The following is a 22,389-nucleotide window of genomic DNA, read 5'->3' on the forward strand; positions in this document are numbered from 1 at the left end:
CTTGATGATGTTGGCAGCCTTTTTGAGGCAGCGGCTGCGATAGATCCCCTCGATGGTAGGGAGGTCAGAGCCGGTGATGGCCTGGGCAGTGTTTACAATTTTTTGCAGCCGTTTCCGCTCCTGGACGCTCAAGTTGCCGAACCAAGCCACGATGCAACCGGTCAGCATGCTCTCTACTGTGCACCTGTAGAGGTTCGAGAGAGTCCTCCTTGACATACCGACTCTCCGTAATCTTCTCAGGAAGTAGAGGCGCTGATGTGCTTTCTTTATAATTGCATCATTGTGCTGGGACTTTTAATAACTGTCAGGATAACAGGCACACACAAGCTGTTCATCACCTGAAGCTCGGTCTTCAACATTCTCATGCCTTCCAAACTCATCACCAAACTCCAAGGCCTGAGCCTCTGTGAAACTGGATACTTGACGTTCTTATCAGCTGACCAGTCAGTATAGATTGGTGGCACAGTCGTGGAGCTGCTGCCTCACAGTCCCAGAAACCTTGGTTTGATCCTGACTACGGGTGCTGTCTGTGTAGAGCTTGTACATCCATGCCGACCATCAATCACCTTTACACTAGTTCTAAGTTATCGCACTACAAACCTGGACAGGTTCGGCTCCAACTCCATCATCAAGTTTGTTGATGACACTGTGGTGGTAGGCCTGATCTCCGATAACGATGAGAAGGCCTACCGGGAGGAGGTTGCTGATCTTGCACTCTGGTGTCAGGTCACCAGCCTCCTCTTGAATGTCACAAAAACTAAAAGCAGCTGATTGTGGGCTTTAGAAGGGCTCAACATCCGAGGACGTACACACCGCTGGAGATAAATGGGACTACTGTGGATAGGGTGAGCTACTTTAAGTACCTGGGAGTCCACATCACAGAGGATCTGACATGGACAACACACACTGCCGCACTGGTGAGTAAGGCAAGGCAGCGCCTTTACCACCTCAGGCAGCTGAAGAAATTCAGTCTCTCTGAGGATCCTTCAGTGCTTCTACTCTGGGGCTGTAGAAAGCATCTTGTCCAGCAACGTCTCGATCTGGTTTGGGAACAGCTCTGCCCAGGACAGGAAGGCTCTACAGAGAGTAGTGCGCTCAGCCGAACGCACTATGGGAACAGCACTCACTTTCCTGCAGGACCTATACACCAGGAGGTGCAGATCCAGAGCCAGCAACATAATGAGGGATCCCTACCCAGCAACGAACTGTTCCAGCTGCTACGGTCAGGCAAGGGCCGCTGTCATTCTGTGGAAACAGAGAGGATGAGACAGAGTTTCTTCCCACGGGCCATCAGGACTGTAAACTCTATCTCACCAGGGACTAATTTACTAATTTACTGGTAGGCAAAAATGCTGGAGAAACTCAGCGGGTGAGGCAGCATCTATGGAGCGAAGGAAATAGGCAACGTTTCGGGTCGAAACCCTTCTTCAGATCCGAAACGTTGCCTATTTCCTTCGCTCCATGGATTCTGCCTCACCTGCTGAGTTTCCCAGCATTTTTGTCTACCTTCGATTTTCCAGCATCTGCAGTTCCTTCTTAAACATTTTTACTAATTTACCGTTGTGTTGTGTCTTTTCTTTCCTAAAATGTAAATACTAGTCCTGTTCTGTTGTTTTTGCACAATCCACAGGCATTGCCACTTTCATTTCACTGCACATCTTGTATGTGTATGTGACAAATAAAGTTGACTTGACTTGGACGTCTTTGGAATGTGGGAAGAAACAGGAGCACCCAGAGAAAACCCACGCGGTCACAGAGGGAGAACGTACAAACTCCGTACAATCACAGAAAGATGGTACAAACCTCTCACACATAGCACCAGAGGTCAGGATTGAACCCGGGGTACTGGAAACGTGAAGCAATGGCTCTACCAGCTGTGTCACCGTGATGCCCATTAAAAGGTGTTTTAAAAAACTTCTTATTAGTCCGAACATCTAAATTACGCAGTCAGTAATTTAACTATTGCCAACACATTATCCTTTATGAAAGCATAGGGCCACTAGAGTATACAGGAGAACATTTCTTTCTTGCCAACTTTGTAGTTCACTCAGCCTCATGACTTATAGGGGAATAAGCAGGCGAATGGGATTACTCTGTGAGCCAGCACAGACCCGAATGGTCAAATGGCTCCCTTCTATGTCATTGTGAATTTTGACAAACGACACTGTATCATCAATTCGTGGGTTTTCTCCGGGTGCTCCTGTTTTCTCCCACATCCCAAAGGCATGCAGGTTTGTAGGTTAATTGTTTTCTGTAGGCCTGAAGGGTCAGTTTCCATGCTGTATCTCTAAACTAAATCATTAAACTAAACTAAACTAATTTTGTTGCTGTCAGGGTTATTCAAACTGTCCCGTGGTCTCTCAACAGGTTATTGTATGTCAGTCATCTTGTTTCATAACCATACTTCCTTTAGGATAAGCAAGTCATGTGAAAGCTACTTCAGAAGATCTTAGTTATTATTGAGCAAATAAATCTATTCATAACTAAGTCTGCAAGGGCTTTCCTGTCAAATCTAGGAAATGACTCAACACATATAAATGTCATTCTAAATTGTTAGCAATGAACAATGTTGAACTGAAATTTGTATCACACGAGTCTCCCTCCACTCAGTCAGGCAGTCTAAAATTGTGCCACCACTTAACAGGGCTGCTAACATTGGGTGAGAGTTGGGAGTAAGAAATTGCGAGAGACCAAGCCCGAGGGAGCGTAGCGACCGGGGGTGGTGGGAGGAGGGTGTCCCCCCTCCCATTGGTACGAGGCTTTTGCATTTTTCAGCTTGAAAATGTGCAATATGGTGCATACTGTAGCGAGTCTTTTAATTTACACTTGAATGCAATATATATGCTTTAAATTGGATTAGCTATGAATAAGGTTAGACTAAATTACATTCCTAATTACATTCCACAGTAGAGCCCAGGCTCTGATCAACACGTGCAGCACATGAATGATCTTAGTGTATTCATGTATGGAAATCAGATTATAATCAAACACGGCCCATGTTGACCAACCTGGGTCTCACTGCACACCTGGTCCTGGTATTACTCCTGACCCTGACTCCAGTTGCATTCCTTCTCTCATTCCTGACCCTGAGTCCAGCCTTACACCTGGCCTGATCATAGCTGCTTACCTGCTTAGGTTCCCAGTGCTGATCACTCACCTGGTCCCAGCTTTGACTGCACACCTAGTACTATTCCCGACCTTGACTCTGGATGCACACTTGGCCTTGCTCCTAGCCCCTCTGCACTGACAATATATCTGGCCCACACATAAAGCCCCATATCTGACCCCCTGGACTTAACCTATTACGTTCAAGTCCACAGGTGCTTATCTAATGCGGAAATCTTTTATGGGGCACTTCACAGACCAAATTATCTATAACAAAGTTTGCTACATCCATTGGCTTCCTTGTTATCTAGCATACTAGTTACTTTGTCAAATAAGTCATCAATTGGTTGAACACAATTTATCATCCATAAAATTATACTCACTCTGATGTATAAGTATTCTGTTACCATTTCTTTCATTTTCCTAACAAACTGTCCTGAAGTCATTTTCACCCCCAATATTTTCAGTATTTTGCTGTCTTCTTCTCAGCTGGGACTTTTCCGAAATGCAAAGTCCAATAACTATATATTTAAGCAATATTATTCTATTAAATGTGATCTTGAGAGTACATCATATTTTCTGTGGTATTCATAACACAACAATGATAAAAAGATCTTTGTTTTGATTGCATCTACCAACATGCATACATTATTATATTACAGTTAACATGTACCAAGGGCAAATTTTTGTTCCAATGCTCCCCATTCCCAATTACTTTTACATTGAAATGATTGAAATCCAAGTGAAGTTTAAATGACATCATAAAAGTAAAACCTCCGGAATGGATGATATTCATTACGTGGTTGGTTGGGGTCAGTATCAGTACAATTACTATATTAAACTTTGAATCTTCAGATGTCCTGGTTCAAGCTAAAACTAAAGACAAATAATTATCTCCTCACACATTCCCTTGCAAGTATCTCTGTCACTCCTTTAAAATATTCCCCTTCTTTGAACAAGCTCTTAAATATCGCATCTGAATCAGTTTCCATCTGATTACACTCCTTGAGGATGTTCATCTATGTGTTCAATTAATAAAACAATGAGATTGGGGACATTTCTATTCAACCTGTCAAAGGAATTTAGGGGGGGGGGGGTTAGAAATAGTCAGTGAGGTACAAACATAATAGTTGAGTGGCAAATGACAATAATGCTACCTTCCCAATATTTAACTGAAGGAAATAATGGGTTATCGGGGCTGTATGTTGTGACAGACAGCCTGACACCTTGCATGTCATTTTAATATTACAATTATCCCATCCCCCTGGATATTCCAGATTAATAAATTAAGGTTTTGTCAACTAATTACAAATCAGGCTAATTACAAATCAATAACATTAGCCAACTCTGAAACATGAAGCGCTGAGCATTGGGATCCAGACATCATGGACAACTGGCCTCAGTTCCCCGCTCACATCTGGCAGTGGTCTCCATCTGAACCAGGGATGTTTTTGAAAGTGGGGAGGCTGAGCGATCACTGATCACTGGCTTTGGGGGTACCCGGTGAGGGAGTGGAGCAGCCGAGTGGGGAGGGGGTGTGGAAGCGGGGTGTCCCCCCTCCCAAGGTATTAAAATCATGTTTTAGTGCATTGTAGAAGTATGATTTCAATGTTTTTTGGATTAATTATTTTTAAGAGGTAACTTTTTAAGGGGTAACTTTATCCACACAAAGGGTGGTGGGTGTATGGAACAAGCTGCCAGAGGAGGTAGCTGAGGCAGGGACCATCCCAACATTTAAGAAACAGTTAGACTGATACATGGATAGGGCAGGTTTGGAGGTATGGACCAAAAGCAGGTAGTGTAGCTGGGACATGTTGGCGGGAGTGGGCAAGTTGCGCCGAAGGGCCTGTTTTCACACTGTATCACTCTATGACTACATTATACCTCCACCATGCATGAATGCTTCAAAATCAAGTGATTGAGGTTTATTGCCATATACTCAAGCATAGAAACATAGAAAATAGGTGCAGGAATAGGCCATTCGGCCCTTCAAGCCACCACTGCCATTCAATATGATCATGGCTATTCATCTAAAATCAGTACCACTTTCCTGTTTTTTCCCCATATCCCTTGATTTCATTAGCCCCAAGAACTAAATGTAACTCTCTCTTAAAAACATCCAGTGAATTGGCCTGCACTGCCTTCTGTGGCAGAGAATTCCACAGATTCACAACTCTCTGCGTGAAGAAAGTTTTTCTTCATCTCACTCCTAACTGGCCTACCCTTTATTCTTAAACTGTGACCCCTGGTTCTGAACTCCCCCAACATAGGGAACATTTTTCCTGCAGTTACAGTGAAAATCTAGCAGGCAAGCAGGGTGCTTACTCCAACCATTCCCATTTGAAGTCCACTATCTTCCACCGTTTCTACCCACTGCTTGATACTTACTTCCAGCAGCCATTGGTTGTCCTCCAGGATGCACCAAGCTGCAGCCTGATCCATGCCGGTCACCTGGGCGAATTTGGCACAGAGACTCTCACGGCAGCAGCGCAACGCTTCCAACGCCTCCGATGGCCCAGGACTCTTGCACTGAGGCTGCTCCATGGCCGGAGTTGCAGTGAGCGACTCGCCAGCCTCGCTCCCCGTCCGCATCTGTCCAAGCCCCTGCTTCTGCTTCCAACAACCATGGCCCATGCAGTTGATATTAGTTTTGAAATTTTCGTTGATCACAGAATTTCTCACGACAGAGCGTGAGGAATTTGTGATCAGCGTGAGAATTTGACAAAATGCGTGATTCGCACACTCAATGCATGGGAGTTGGCAGCCCTGCCTCTATATCCCCCTATCTCCCCCTCTCTCTCTCCCCCCTCTCTTTCTCCCCTCTCTCTCCACCCCTCTCTCTCCACCCCTCTCTCTCCACCCCTCTCTCTCCCCCCACTCTCTCTCCCCCACTCTCTCTCCCCCACTCTCTCTCCCACTCTCTCTCCTCTCTCTCTCCTCCTCTCTTTCCCTCTCTTTCTCACCCCTCTCTCTCCCTCCCACCTCACTCTCCCCCCTCTCTTCTGCACTCTCTCCTCTCACCCCCTCTCTCTCCCCCATCTCCCCTCCCTCGCTCTCTCCCTCTCTCTCTCTCTCTCTCTCTCTCTCTCTCTCTCTCTCTCTCTCTCTCTCTCTCTCTGTCTCTCCCTCGCCCGCTCCCTCTCTCCCCTCCCTCGCCCCCCTCTCCCCCCTCTCCCCTTCCCTCTCTTCTTTTCTCCCCCCTCTCTTTCTCCCTCCTCTTTTCTCCCCCCTCTCTCTCCCCCTCTCTCACTCTCCCCCTCCCTCTCACCCCCTCTCTCTCTTCCCCCTCTCTCCCACCTCACTCTCCCCCCTCTCCTCCCCCTCTCCCTCCTCTCTCTCCCCACTGTCTCCCTGTCTCCTTTCCCTCTCTCTCTCCCCCTCCCTTTGAGAGTCTCTGTCCCTTCAGAACAGAGGCTCTCACGGCAGCGGCGCAACACTTCCGACGCCTCCGACGGCCCGGGACTCTTGCACTGAGGCTGCTCCATGGCCGGAGCTGCAGCGAGCCACTCACCAGCCCCGCAAACACTCACCAGCCCGGCAAACACTCGCCAGCCCCGCAAACACTCACCAGCCCCGCAAACACTCGCCAGCGCCGGCTCCCCGCATCTGGCCCCGTCGTTGGTTCTGCTTCCATCCCTCCTTCAGCCCCGGCTCTCCAACACCCATGGCCCATGCAGTTTATATGAGTTTTGAAATTTTCGTTGATCACAGAATTTCTCACGACAGAGCGTGAGAAATTTGTGATCAGCGTGAGAGCATGAGAATTTGCCCAAATGCATTATTCTCACGCTCAAAGCGTGAGAGTTGGCAGCCCTGACTTAATCACATCAGATCTATGGTAACTTTCACACGTAAACATTCCTTGGTCTAGCCTGGAGTCATAATAACCTCCACAACGTTCATTACATTATGTGCTGAGCTTTTTAATGTTTTATTTTTAACCCCGCAAGTGTACTCTGGTTCCTTTTCTGCAATATGAAAAATAAACTTAAATGAAAGACAGGCACAAAATGCTGGGGTAACTCAATGGGTCAGGCAACATCTCTGGAGAACACGGATAGATGATGTTTTGGGTCGGGACCATTCTTCAGACTCCATTTTCTCCAGAGATGCTGCCTGACCTACTGAATTATTCCACCATTTTGTGTCTATTATTGATCTAACCCAGCATCTGCAGTACATAGCAACTTAAATGATTCAGAGTAAATTTGGTCCATTTCTGCAACATTCTTAATTCTGAGTCATAGAATTGAGACACGTGTGCTAGTTCAGCACATTAATGGTTACCGAGGGTGTGGTACACTATTGAGCGTGACAGCTAACAGCTGGAATGTTAAACCTGTCTGCAACAAACTTAGTTGATGCAATGGTACATTTGAATGAAGAACAGCTAGTTTTGATACCTCAACCAATATTTCTACTTTTTATTTACAGTATACAGCAGCAATAATGAATACATCTTTAAAATTAATTAATTATTTAAATTAAAATACTGGTATTGTAATTGAATGTTCATCTGTAGAATGTGTCGTTTGCAAACTGGACACTGTATTAAACTAAACAGAACACGTATTTGCTAAACAGAAATGTCTACACTTTGTAAAGTCCTTTACCGAGTTTGATATGTGATGAGTCAATGAACTATAAAGACTCTTCTCCAAACTGTGAACAAAAGTATTGATTTAAACATTGGAAGATTTCACAAAGGAAAGTTAATTTGTGATATTTTGTGGAATTATTTAAAGTGTTTGCAAAATCTATGTAGGATCGTTTCAATATAGATGAGGTTCAAATCAGGATCTTATTTAAACTACTTTTTAAAATATTTTTGCATCTGAATTTGAATGTTTTGCCACTTACCAGTAACTTCCAGTTGTACAGATGTGGATTTTTGTCTCCTTTAAGCAGCCGTTAAAGTCAAGTTTCATGTGGCTTTCTTCCATCAGTTGTGTGTGTGTGCGCTACTTTTCCAGCCTTGATGTACAATCTGAGCAGCAAACATGACCTCAGCCCCACTCCTTCCCAATCAGCATGGCTCATCATATCAGGGGTGTAGTCACTGGACTCGTCCTCGCCGCACTGTGCTCAGAACATTCATTAGCACAGTTTTCGCCCACTGCTGAAAGTCTGCTGTATAAATGCTGCTTTGAATTCCTCTAGAACTTGCCTGAAACAAGGCTGCGGAGTCATATTTCACAACTGGGAGAAACACACATTCCATGCTTTCGTCACATGACATTCGTTTAACAATAATATCCTGGCCCCTCTGTTCAAAGTTTGTGGAAATCAACTTCAACTTCAGAAGTTTTCAGAGTAAAGCAAAGTTGTTTTAATGACTATTACAATTAATGGCTTGGGAATGAAAAATCCCATTTAAAAGCCTCATTTAATAAAAAAGAGTGCAGTCAGATTACAGACCGGGCGTTGCATTTATTTGCTGCATTTCAAGAATCATTCAGGCGACTTTAACACTTTATTGGCTGCACATAATATTTGTTCAGTGCAGAGAAATTTCCGTTGCATTAATTCAAATTAGTTTAATTTAGATTAGAGATAGAGCGTGGAAACAGGCCCTTCTGCCCACCGAGTCCACGCTGACCAGCGATCACCCATATACTCGTTCTATCCTACACACTAGGGACAATTTATAGAAGGCCAATTAACTGACAAAATTGTATGTCTTTAGTACGTGGCAAGAAATCGAAGCACCCAAAGAAAACCCGCGTGGTCACAGGGAGAATGTACAGACTCCATATAGACGGCACCAATAGTCAGGATCTAACCCGGGCCTCTGATGCTGTATGGCTGCAACTCTACTGCGCCACTGTGCCACGTGTTATTCCTAATTCTATTTGTTTGGTTTAGAATTCAAATGATTTTTGTTTATATTTAGGAATTTCTTCAGCCAAATTAAAACCCATGTTCCAGCGGACACTTTTAGAAAGTGCCTCCAACATATATGCTCAATGGTACTTCGTTGTCATTTGTACCTTGGTACAGTGAAATTCTTTTTTTGCATACACTTTAATAACATTTTACCATACATAGCACAACCATACCCAAGTAGAGAGGGCATAGTCTCAAAATAAAAAGATGTACCTTTAGAAGGGGGATATGGTGGATCTTTACGAGAATGATCTTGGAGATGATTGGAATAATGTATAAGGAGCATTTGAAAGCTCTGGGCCTGTACACACTAGAGTTTAGAAGGATGAGGAGGGTAGCTCATGAAAACCACCAAATAATAAAAGACCTGGGTAGAGTGGATGTGGAGAGGATGTGTCCGTAATGAGAGAATCTAGGATCAGAGGGCACAGCCTCAGAATAATAACACACCCTTAAGGGGCTGTCCCACTGCGGCGACCTAATCTGCGAGTTTAGAAGAGTTTGCTCTCGACTCAAACTCGCAGCATGGTCAACACGTGGTCCTAGGAGTTCCTATGAGGTCACTGGAACTCTCCTTCATGCTCGAGGTAAGTTCCCGCATACTCGAGGCCTCAGTTTGGAAGAGGAACATTTTTCAGCATGTTGAAAATTTTTCCGCGAGTAAAAATTGGTCAGCATGGTTCTTTTGAACTCGTTGTGTAGTGGAGCGGGGTCGCTATGTAGTTATAGGCAGTCGAAGGAAATAGGCAACGCCCCATAGATGCTGCCTCACCCGCTGAGTTTCTCCAGCATTTTTGTCTACCTTCGATTTTCCAGCATCTGCAGTTCCTTCTTAAACAGCAAAAAGACTATACATGATTACAATCAAACCGTCCACAGTGCACAGATACAGGATAAAAGCTATAACGTTTAGTGCCATTGCCGTAATCAATAGCAGTAATTTAGAATGCTGAATTGTACGGATGGATCAGGATAAATTGTGTGTGCCTGATGCAACAAGTATGTTGTGGCTTTTTGAAAATAATTGATACATTCGGCTTGCCCATATCCTTGTGCACATGACTACTACATGGCAAGTTTCATGGTTTCTCCATGAATCACTAAGTGAGTAGAACCCTTGCTGGGTGTGCCTGATAACCACAAGTAATTATCTGATGTGTTGGTGTGGATGCCGGAATGATAAATGCTGACGGTAAAATGGAAATGGCAACAGATACCAAGACCCTCCTTATAGCTGCATGGGACTAATTGCCACCCAACTGGACCATGCTTCTTTAGTTTAGTTATTTTAGTTCATTTTAGTTTATTAGTGTCATGTGTACCGAGGTACAGTGAAAAGCTATTTTTGTTGCTATCCAATCAGTGGAAAGACTATACATGATTACAATCAAACCATTGACAGTGCACAGATACAGGATAAAGTGTCTAGTGTTTAGTGCTGGAAAAAGTCTGGTAAAGTCCAATTAAATTTAGTTTGAGGGTCTCCAATGAGGTAGATGGAAGGTGTGTAAGAAGGAACTGCAGATGCTGGTTTAAACCGAAGATAGACACAAAAAGCTGGAGTAACTCAGCGGGACAGGCAGCATCTCTGGAGAGAAGGAATGGGTGACGTTTCGGGTCGAGACCCTTCTTCAGACAGATGGGAGGTTAGGACTGCTCTCTCGCTGGTAAGAGGACCATTGAGTTTCCTGGACCTCGACCATCTAACCTGATGTATAACCTCTCCCAGGTGGCATCATTTCTTTCACAAACACAAAATAGTCTTGGCCCCTGTATCTACTTTTATTCACATCAATTCAGACTCATCAAAGACCAGGCATGCTGAGAGGGCTGAAGCTGTTCTCTGAAGGAACTTCAACTCTTTTTAGGCATCTCCGAATTTTCTTTATTTCAATGAGATGTTCCCCCAGGTCCTCTAAATGAACTATGCATGATCTCTGCTGAATTCTTTCCCTGCAATACCTTCCTGGAACCCCTGTCCCTACACCTTCGGGCAGCTTTACAGGGCACATTTCAGCTGCTCTCTGCCAGTAACTCAGCGGTTCAGACAGCATCTCTGGTGAAAAGGAATAGGTTGGATTATTGTCATTTTTTAAAGCAAAGTTTCCAGTGTTATTTCAGCAAATGTCTGCTGTAGCTCTACAAGTCGTTGGCGAGATCACACTTTAGACTTTACTGTAGAGATACAGTGTGGAAACAGGCCCTTCAGCCCACCGAGTCCGCGCCGACCAGCGATCACCCCATACAATGGCACTATCCTACACATAAGGGACAATTTACAGAAGCCAATTAACCAACAAACGTGTACATCTTTGGAGTGTGGGAGGAAACTGAAGCACCTGGTGAAAACCCTCAAGGTCACAGGGAGAACATAAAACTCAATTCAGACAGCACCTGAGGTCAAGGTCGAACCTGGGTCTCTGGAGCTGTGAGACAGCTGCTCTAGCGCCCCAGGCACAGTGTGCAATTTTGTTCACCAAGTTTTAGGATCGATGAACAGGATGCAGACAAGATTCACCTGGATGCTCCCTGGGCTTGAGTTCATAGGGAGAAGTTGGATAAGCTAGGACTTTTCTCTTTGGAGCATAGGAGGCTGGGGTTTGATTTATTGAGATGTACAAGATCAGTGACGGACTGGGTCTAAAAATATAGGTTGCCAGGAGACAAAGGGGGCCCACTTCATCAGGGGCCCACTTGATATAGGGGGCCCACTTCATCAAGGGCACACTTGCCATCTGCCATTGGCTAGTCCGCCACGGTACAAGATCATGGGGGGCACAGATAAAGTATGTTTCCCAGGGTACAGGAATCTAAAACTTGAGAGGAGAGATTTAAGAGGCAACTTGGAGGCAACTTTTTCTCTCTGAAGGTAATTTGTATCTGGAATGTGCTATCAGAGGAAGTTATAAAATAATTTGGACTGATATATGGATAGGATGTGTTTAAAGGGATGTGCGCCAAATGCAGACAAAGGGGACTATCCCAGTATATCAACTTGGGCCTGTTTTGTGTTGTATAGCTCTATGACTCTATGACTCCATGTCAAGTTTATTCTGATATACACAAGTACAGTGAATTCTACAAGACAATTCTGTAACTGATTAGCTCAGGAGAAAATATAATCAATGACCAGATGAAATTGTTTTTTTACCGCAGTGATGTGAAGACCATTTTTCAGATTGGTATATTTGTTCCCATTGTTTTAAGAAGCAAAGTTGGCAGCAGGTTTTTTAAAGGCAGATTTCCTAATTTTTGCATGAATAGGATGCACAGATTTTAATCTAATGAGAATATGCAATGGGCAAGATTTCAGTAGTGTTGTCAGAGTTTCTTGAAGGAGACTGTGAATGTAAAATACCTACTTCATTGATTGAATGCAACAATAAAAAATCTGCAGATGTTGTAACTGAAACAAAAAACAGAAAATGCGATAAAGACTTAGGAGATTGGACAGCATCTGTGGCGAGAGAAATTTATCAGAATGATCCTATTGTGAGACGTAGGAAAATTTAGAAGACAGAAAAATGGGAGAGTTGGGGAGAACAGAAGGAATTTCTACGATTAGTTTAGTTTAGTTTAGAGATACAGCGTAGATACAGGTGCTTCGGTCTTCCAAGTCCGCACCTACCAACGGTCACCCATACACTCGTTCTATCCTTCACTCGGGAAATTTACAGGTCAATTAACCTACAAACCTGCATGTTTGATGTGGGAGGAAACGCAAGATCGAACCTTACATCTCTCGCACTGTAAAGCAGCAACTTTATCGCTGCGCCACTACGTTGGGGGCGGCGTCAGAGGAAAGTACTGGAAATTTTTTTTGAAAAACGCCAATCAATCATTACCACGTGAAAACCCCCACCGCCCATCCCACTCCCCACAAGAAAAGTTCTGTAAATGAAATCTCTCCCCTATTCCACCCCCCACACACTAACGCTCCCCCACACACACTTTCGCCATCCACACACACTAACCCCCCCACAAAAACTAACCCCCCCACACAATAACCCCCCCTCACATACACTAACCCCCGCACACACACACTAACCCCCCCCCCCCACACACACACACTAACCCCCCCACGGGACAAAGGTGAGTAAGGTGGGTGGCAGCTGAGATCCCATTGTCGAGTGGCGGAATGTTCACGCAGCATATGTAAATGAGATCCCATTGTGATTGGAGGACTGTGAGATGCCATTGTGACGTCATAGCTGCAACTGCCAGAAAACTCACAGCACAGTCAGTTATTCTTCTCAAAGTGGGCTTTTTTAAATGTTTAAATGTCAATAACTTGTGAAATATAACATCAATCTGAACGAAACTTTATACAAACAACCACGAGACAGGCGAGTAAGGTGGTCCAAAGCCTTTCGCGCTATTGTGTAGCGTTTTGGCATAGTTCCATGAGCACACTCACACACTCACACACACACACACACACACACACATGCAGACAGACGTCCAAACAAGATGAGAGTTTTAGTAATAAACAAGTGTTTTTGTAATATATAGATAGATATGTAATTAAACCGTGCAAATTTTATGGATAGAAAGCTTCAATAACAGAATTGAGAGCTACCTTTACTACACTTTTTGCCAGTAAGTGAAAGCATGTCCTTATTTTTCCCCTGTTTGTTTTTTCAGAGAAGTTATATAATATTAATCAACAACATTTTAAATGGTAAAGGCTTCCTGAATTGGCATGAAGCATAATTTTAGTTATATTATCATTCTGAGTTATGAATAACATGAAATTTGTTCTCTAAATTGCGCCCTTGCTCCTGAACACCCAAACATAAAATATTGTGATGTACACTAAAAGTAGACATTTTATGTTGACTTGTACACTAGATTTATGATTATGGATTCTAGAATTCTGGCTCCATATATCTCAGGTGGGATGAATCATTTTTGCAAGGAGGTATTTAATCATTTTTATTCTAGTTAGTGAAAGAAGGAACTTCTTGTGTGAATTGAGAAGTTGTAGTCTACTTATTCTCCATTTATTTCATGTGCTTTTCATGTTTACTTCTGCAAATATTACAAATGCAAGTAGAATATCAATGATAATACCGATGTTTGTGCAGCCTGTAAGATATAATTTGCTTTGTTGGTCTGGTTGAACATATTTACTTGGGGAACATGCTAATAGAATGTTTTGGAGATGAAAATCTTAAGATTTCAGCTATCACTGTAACATGATGTATAATATTTAACAAACACCCATAAATTAAATAAAGTATCACATTGCCATTCAAACATCCTGTATTCACCCACAAATTATTTACACTTCTGCTCATAGAACATAACACATGACAGCACAGGAAGGCCAACAATATTTATGGTGAACTTAATGCCAAGTTAAACTGATCTGAACTAATCTGCCTGTACATGACTCGTATCTCTCTATTTCCCTGCACTTCCATGTGCCAATCTAAAAGCCACTTAAACACCAGTATTGTATTTGTCTCCACCACCACTCCTGGCAATGTGTTCCAGGCCCCTGCCACCCTCTGTGTGAAAACTTGCCCCGCACATCTCCATTAAACTTTCCCCCTCTCACATATAGCTATGCCCTCTAGTGTTGGACATTTCCACCCTGGGAAAAAGGTTGTGTCTGTCTACCCTATCTATGTCTCTCATAATTTTGTATACTTCTATCAAGTCTCCTCTCAACCTCCAGAGAACATGGAGTTAACATGGAGTTGATATTTAATTTTGGCAATTCAAATAAATGACAGAAAACTGCAGGTTTGTAAAACAAAACAAAAACCATTCAGTAAATGAACGTTGCTTGTTTACATGTGTTAATGTGTCAGAATGTAGTGGGCCAATGAATGCCTTGTTTGAGAGTCTGGCAGGAATCTGGAGCTCTTTGGTACAGAATTGCTTTGCAGCTTTGATGGTGCAGGCCATCACACTAGGTGCATGAAGGAAATTATTTCAGTATGTGATCCTGCATTCTTGTTATGGATTTGGACCCTGCATGAAGGTTGGTGGTCAACAAGACAAGACAAGACAAGAGACATTTATTGTCACATGCACCAATTGGTACAGTGAAATTTGTGGTTACCATACAGCCATACGAATAAAAAAAGAACACCAAACACAATAGTCTTTAACACAAACATCCCCACACAGCGGAATCAAAGTTTCCCACTGTGAGGGAAGGCACCAAAGTTCAGTCATCTTCCTCTTTGTTCACCCGTGGTCGGGGCCTCCTGAACCCTCCGCAGTCGCGGCCCTGTGTTCAGGCCTCTCGCCGGGATGATGGAACGCCAACGTCAGAACGGGAGAACATTCTCAGCGGCTTGGTCCTCCGAATCGGCCACTTCTTACCGGAGACCAAAGGCCGAGCTGGGCGGAGATTCACACTGGCGACCCTCGGCAAAGGGATCCCAGGACTCCGCGATGTAGAAGTCAGCGCCGCCTGCGGCTGGGAGCTCCGCAAACCACAGCTCCACGATGTTAAAGCAGCAGGCCCAACACTCCGGAGCTTCAAAAGGCGATCCCAGATAAGGCATCGCCCGCTCTGCGATGTATCCAGCGCTGCGCCGCCGCTGAAGCTTTGGCCGGTCTCCGGCAGGAAAGGCCGCGCCAATCCAGTTGGTGGGGGGGGGGGGGGCCGAAGATGCGACTCGGAGAATAGCCGCATCCTCGCAAGGAAGTGACTGGGAAATGGTTTCCCCCTTACCCAACCCCCCTCCCCCACATAGAAATACTAAAAAAATCCTCCAAAACATACTATTAAATTTAAAATGGAAAAAAAGATAGAAAAACAGACAGACTGTTGGCAGAGGCTGCCATCATGCAGCGCCCCTAGTGGAACAACAAGATGAAAAATAAATGAATAGACCAGGTCTCTGAGAGGTTGCGACTTAGTCGACGAGGAGCGAGGTCACTATTTAGTTTAGTTTAGTTCCATTTAGTTTAGAGATACAGCATGGAAACAGGCCCTTTGCCTCACTGAGTCCACGCATACCATCGATCACCCGTTCATGCAAGTTCTATGTAATCCAATATTCCCACCCACTCTCTACACAATTTACCGAGGCCAATTAACCTACAATCCCACATGTCTTTGGGATGTGGGAGGAAACCAGAGCAACAAAGAAGCAAGGAAAGTAAGCTCGTCGTGTGCAGGGCAGAGGCAGTGAGGAGCAGAATGGCGCGGGACAAGCTAAGGGTTGTTGCACCTGTGCACCAGACTGGTGGACACGAGAGTGGTCAAAGGGTACAGGCGGCAGGTAAGTGTTGAGATGCAGGACATGTTGCAAGAGGATGATACTTATGATTGGGGAAGGAATAGGAGGGAACCAAGTAACTGATATGGAAAGGTTCAAAGACATGGGCCATATATATTGGCCAAATGCAGGCAGGTGGGACTAGTGTAGATGGGACATGTTGATTAGCGTGGGCAAGTTGGGCTGAAGGACCTGTTTCCATGCTGTATGCCTCTATGCATACTAATAAACATAGCAAAACAAGACACAAGGTGCTGGAGTAACTCAGCGGGTCAGGCAACATCACTGGAGAACATGGATAGTTGACATTTCGGGTTGGGACTCTACTACAGACTGATGGACCGGTGACAACTTGGTTAGGGACCATTCTTCAGTCTCTGAAGAAAGGTCCCGATCCAAAACGACATCTATCCATGTTCTCGAGAGATGCTGCCTGACCCGCTGAGTTACTCCAACAGTTGTGTCCTTATTTGTAAACCAACACTGCATGTTTCTACAATACACTAATGTACCTCATTTATATAACTCTTGCAAACATTAGGTGAGAATAACTCGGTCTGCAAAAACCCCCTCTAGCACTGCATTCATTCTATAATTTTTTTTTAATGAAGCTCAAAATGTTGACTGAATTGTCGGGGTGCTCCCAATATCTGGACAGCCAACCAATAAGCCACATCAAAACATCAAAATGGGCTGGGCCTAAAGGTCACACGATCTAGTAGAAGGGATGACCTCTTCAGCAATTGGTCACCTCTGTATTGATCTCTGGTTAACTATTGGCGTATTTACAAGATGGCACAGTGGCACAGCAGTAGAGCAGCTGCCTCACCACACCAGAGTTCCAGGTTCAATCCTGACCTCGGGTGCTGTCTATGCGGAGCTTGCAGGTTCTTGTGACCGGGTGGGTTTTCTCCGGCTGGTCCGATTTCCTCCCACATTCCAAAGATGTGCAGGTTGGTAGGTTAATTGGCCCTCTGTAAATCGCCTCTAAAGTGTAGGATCGGTTGGCCGATGTTCGGCATGGTCTCGGTGGGCCGAAGTGCTTGTTTAAACTCTATATCTCTATTATCTAAGGCAATGATCAATGCTGAAAATTAGTAGACAGGAAGTATATGGTAAGAATTTACATAGTTCACAATGAATCTGTTAATGAATAGGAAACTCCATTAATTCGGTTAAATGTGATGCACTGAATCCACTGTGATGCTGATGTTCTGAGTTTAATGCAAGTGTGATTTATCACGAAGCCTGCAAAATGCAAAGAACATGCAGGAATTGTAAACAAGGTTATTAATAATTTTCATTCACATAATGGCTAAGATAATGCACCATTCAAATGAGCACTCACTTATTTTTAATACAGGGAATTCTTATTGAGATAGTGATAAATAGCTGAATGGCTAAGTTGAAAATGGAAACCCCATGAATAAATAAATGATACATTTCCCAGCCCTTTCTCCTCCTGTGCATCTTGGGAGCATTATGCATTTTGAGCTCATTCTAACGTTGGATGTGTATCAACTACAATACAAATTGGCTCAAAATAAAATGGAATAAGCTTGCAATTGCCTTGGTGATATGAGTCAGTGTGCTTTATACTCAATGTGCCTTGGTGATATGAGTCAGTGTGCTTTATACTCAATGCACATTGCAGATGATTTGGATAAGAAAATGCTTCATAATCGAAATGCTTCATAGTCTAAAATAGTAGCTGATAAATTAATGCAAAATGTGACCTTATTCGTGATTGCCAATTTATGTCACATTATGTCCAAGTATGAGGAGGTCGTGTATATTTTGTACACATTAGAATTGTCCAAGGTGCTATCTTAGTAATGGTGTGAATTGTCGACATGACATTGATTTTCAATAGTTTGTTTGAAATCAGATTTCACGCTGAAATCAGAATGGAGACTGGGGTTCAGCTGGAGAACGACGAGCAGTCTGTTATCCATTAGTGCCCCACTGAGTCCCAAGATGGTGTCAAGCAGCTTCTAGAGAACCTGTAAACAGGCAGCAAATTGCAGAAAATATGTTTGATGGGGAAATCCATTTTGCTTTAGAAAGGTATCACATTAACAGTATATCCTAGACTAACATTTCTATTTTAGAAATACAAAAAAAGAATGAATTGGTGGCATTTAAAAAAAATCATTTTCTGGAATCCTGACAATGTCAGTGATTATCGTCCATCCTTAACTGTACTTGGCTGTAGTTCTTTCTGGAACTATAGTTACCGATAGTTTATTTTATTATTGTCACGTGTACAGAGGTACACTGAAAACATTTTGTTGGGTGCTATCCAGTTAGTGAAAAGACTATAGTTTATTACAATAAAGCTGCCCAGGGTGTACAGATACAGGAGAAAGGGAATAATAGAAGCATAGAAACATAGAAAATAGGTGCAGGAGTAGGCCATTCGGCCCTTCGAGCCTGCACCGCCATTCAATATGATCATGGCTGATCATCCAACTCAGTATCCTGTACCTGCTTTCTCTCCATACCCCCTGATCCCTTTAGCCACAAGGGCCACATCTAACTCCCTCTTAAATATATGTTTAGTGCACGATAAAGTCTGATTAAAGATAGTGCAAAGGCCTCCAATGGGGTAGATGGGAGGTTAGGACCACTTCCTAGTGGGTGATAGGACGGTTCAATTGCCTGATAATAGCAGGGAAGAAACTATCCTTGAATCTGGCGGTGTGCATTTTCAAACTTCAGTACCTCTTGCCTGAGGGGAGAAAGGAGAAGAGGGAATGGCCAGGGTGAGACTGGTCCTTGATTATTCTGGTCGTACAGCCATCCTTTAGTGAAGGTACTCCTGCAGCACTGTTGAGTAGGGAGTTTCAGCATTTAAACCCAGGAATAAAGGACTGGTGATATATTTCTAAATCCGGGTGATGTGTGATTTGGATGTGATAGTGTTCCCATGCAAATGCTGCCCTGTTTCTTCTTGGTAGCAGAGACCTTGGGTGTGAGGGTGATTCTGTTGTAGCCCAGACAAGCAACTGCAATACATTTTATTGATGGTACACACAATAGTCACCAACACCTGGTGGTGGAAGGGTAGTGTCGATCATATGGGTGTCCTTGTTCTGAATGGTGTTAATCTTCCTGAATGTTAGGTGAGAGGGGAAGGATTTAATAGGAATCTTCGGAGCAACCTTTTCACTCAGACTGTGCTGGTTATATGGAACAAGCTGCCAGAGGAGGTAGTTGAGGCAAGCACTATAACAGCATTTAAAAGACATTTGGACAGGTGCATGGGTAGGAAAGGCTTAGTGGGATATGGGCCATCCATGGGGAAACGGGATTAACTTAGATGGGGTACGTACATACATGGACAAGTTGGGCTGAAGGGCCTGTTTCCGTGCTGGATGAATCCATGACTCTTAGTTGTTGGAGCTGCAATTGGGGAGTATTCCATCACATTCCTGACTTGTGTCTAACAGATATCGGAAAAGCATTGGGGTGTCCGGATGTGAGTCACTCACTATAAGATATCAGCCTCTGACGTGCTCTAGTTGTGGCAATAGTTATGAGACTGGATTGGTGATTTCTGGTTTACGGTGATATTCCTGGTGGGAGACCTGACGATAATGTCAATGAAAGTCACGAGTAGGTGATTAGATTCTCTAAGAGAATTCTCTTAGGGGCGCAGCTATAGAGTTGCTGCCTCATCATGGCAGAGACCCGGGTTTGATCCTGGCTATGGGTGCTGTCTGTATGGAAGTGTACGGTCTCCCTGTAAATGCATGGGTTTTCTCCAGGTGCTCTGGTTTCTTCTCACACTCCGAAGACCTACATGTTTGTAGGTTCATTGGCTTCTGTAAATTGTAAATTGTCCCTAGTGTGTAGGATATTGCTAGTGATCAGTGTGAGAGCTGGTCGGCATGAACTCGGTGGGCTGAGGGCCTGTTTCCACACTGTTTCTGTAAAGTCTAAAGTCTCTGGTTACGTAATTTCTCAGCAGCTTTTTGGTTCATGTGTTAACTCCCACTTACTTGTGTTACAAATGTTACTCGCCAATTATCCACCCACACCTGAATGTTATCCAGCTCTTGTTGCATGCAGGCATGGACTGGATCAATTGCTGAGGAGATGTGACTGGAATTGATCAACATGCAATTTTCCTCCAAATGAAACCTTATTTTGGCAGTTTTATTTTAAGAAAATATTAATACATTATAGCTCAGTTGCAGTTATGTTAACAGCTTCTGAATTTTATGGTTTTTAAGTAGAATCTCTTGCGATTACATTGTCGATTTAGCAAATTTGGGTATATATGCAGGAAATTGTTCCTGCAACAGAATGTGTCATGTGGAAGTTTGCACTTACTGAATATTATTTAATTCTAAGGCATTACAGTCAGTTTGGTTTTACTTTGATTGTTGTTTACCTAAGTCTTAATTCACCTTTGGTGTATTAAAATGTGACTGGATGGACTTCACTGAAGATTTAAAAACACCAATGTTCACATTTTTGAGTCTGTAGATGGGTCCCAACCCAAAATATCACCTATTCATGTTCTCCAGAGAAGCTGCCTGACCCGCTGAGTTACACCAGCATTTTGTACCTTTCTTTGTAAACTAGTATCTGCAGTTCCTTGTTTCTGCAATGTTTACAGTTTTCTTTTGTCTGTGTGAGATTTAGAACTATAAAGATCAGGGTATAAAATTGCATTATTTATTTATAACCAAAAAAAGGCAGTGTAATTTTTATCGGTTCACCAGTGAGCGCTTTTTTAGTTTATTGTATGTGCTGGTTTATATAATGGATTAGAGAAGCATTTAGTAATGGTACTGTTTATTTGTCAACATGCAAGCCTCATGACTTAGGAAGAAGAACGTTCAGAATTCATTTTTCACCCACTTGGATTTTAAATCATCATTCCCATGGTTACAATTATTTCTCTGAACTACATGTTTCAGGAAAATAAGTTGCATGGTAATTATTTCATCAAGCTAGTTCTATTAAAAAAAACATCCTCTTTGTAATTTACTGTTTTTGATAGAAAGGATTATTCTTGCGCAAGTTTGAAGCTTGACTTAGATTGATCCTCCCTTCATTCTATTTTGATCACCTATATAGATAGACATCTGATTATCTGTTTTACTATTAAAAGACAGTCCTCTTAATTTTTGCATGTTATTAGATTCACTCTTATGCAATACCAAAATAAATTACTTGTATTCCAAACTAGCTGATTTTTGGCATTGCAGTACCATCCAGTGCTAACAACAATGACAAATAGAAATGAGCTGGAGACTGTCTGAAGAATGGGCCTGACTTAAAATGTCACCTATCTATGTTCTCCAGAGATGCTGCCTGACCCGCTGAGTTACTCCAGCACTTTGTATCTTTCAATAGAATGGATTTGAAAGTTATGGGGAACGGGAATAAATCTGGGGAACATGGGGTTTGAATTCAGTTTCAAAGTATTGGTGGTATATACATCTTTTTTTTTAAACCAAAAACATAAGATTTGGGAAGGGATGCTGCCTGTTCCACTGAGTTACTCCAGCACATTGTGACCTCCTTTGCAAACTAGCATCTGCAGTTCCTTGTTTCTACAGCAATAGCGGTATTCTGCACAATGGAGAGTGTCTGATTCTTCAATGTGGAGGATGCCAGGCGTCAGTAGTTATGAGGGGGGAAACACAGTGGTGCAGCTGTATCCTTGCTACCTCCCAGCGCCAGAGACCCAAGTCCGATCCTGACTACGGGTACTGAGTTTGTATGTTCTCCCTGTGACCCCGTGTGTTTTGTCCAGCTGCTCCGGTTTTCTCCTACACTCCAAAGACGTGCTAATGTGATCGTTGGTCGGCGCGGACTCGGTGAGACGAAGGACCTGTTTCCATGCTCTATCTCTAAAATATAAAGAGACGGATCAACAGATGAAGAGATTAGCCTTGTCCTATTCCTGATGATCATCCACCTTAATGAATTTTGAGCCTGACAGAAACTGAATTCTCATCTTACTTGGTGTTCTTTACATCCTTCACTTTCCTCTGACTGTCTGTCCCTTCAGTACCATGCCCTGTTGCCGTAGTCCAGTCCTGATCATCCCTCTCTCTGATTCTGAATGGTCAGTCTGTAGCAGAGGCTTGACTTCATCTCCTATATCCCTAGCTTAATAAATTATGGGCCTGAC

The 22,389-nt window shown here is 43.4% G+C and overlaps 1 protein-coding gene across 3 annotated transcripts in view; it reads right to left on the bottom strand.

Moving 5' to 3' along the window:
- Window positions 1-8,246, bottom strand: part of inf2 (inverted formin 2) — a 94,740-nt gene extending 86,494 nt beyond the window's left edge. For 2 of the 3 annotated variants that reach the window (XM_033027038.1, XM_033027039.1), the window contains exon 1: window positions 7,966-8,243. The gene's annotated coding sequence lies outside the window, so the exon portion shown is untranslated. Of the gene's footprint in view, window positions 1-7,965 lie in introns of all 3 variants that reach the window. The other variant, XM_033027040.1, reaches the window with a different exon arrangement.
- Between the last annotated feature and the right edge of the window lie 14,143 nt (window positions 8,247-22,389).

The sequence above is a fragment of the Amblyraja radiata genome, chromosome 9 (genome assembly GCF_010909765.2).
Source record: "Amblyraja radiata isolate CabotCenter1 chromosome 9, sAmbRad1.1.pri, whole genome shotgun sequence".
Lineage (NCBI taxonomy): Eukaryota > Metazoa > Chordata > Chondrichthyes > Rajiformes > Rajidae > Amblyraja > Amblyraja radiata.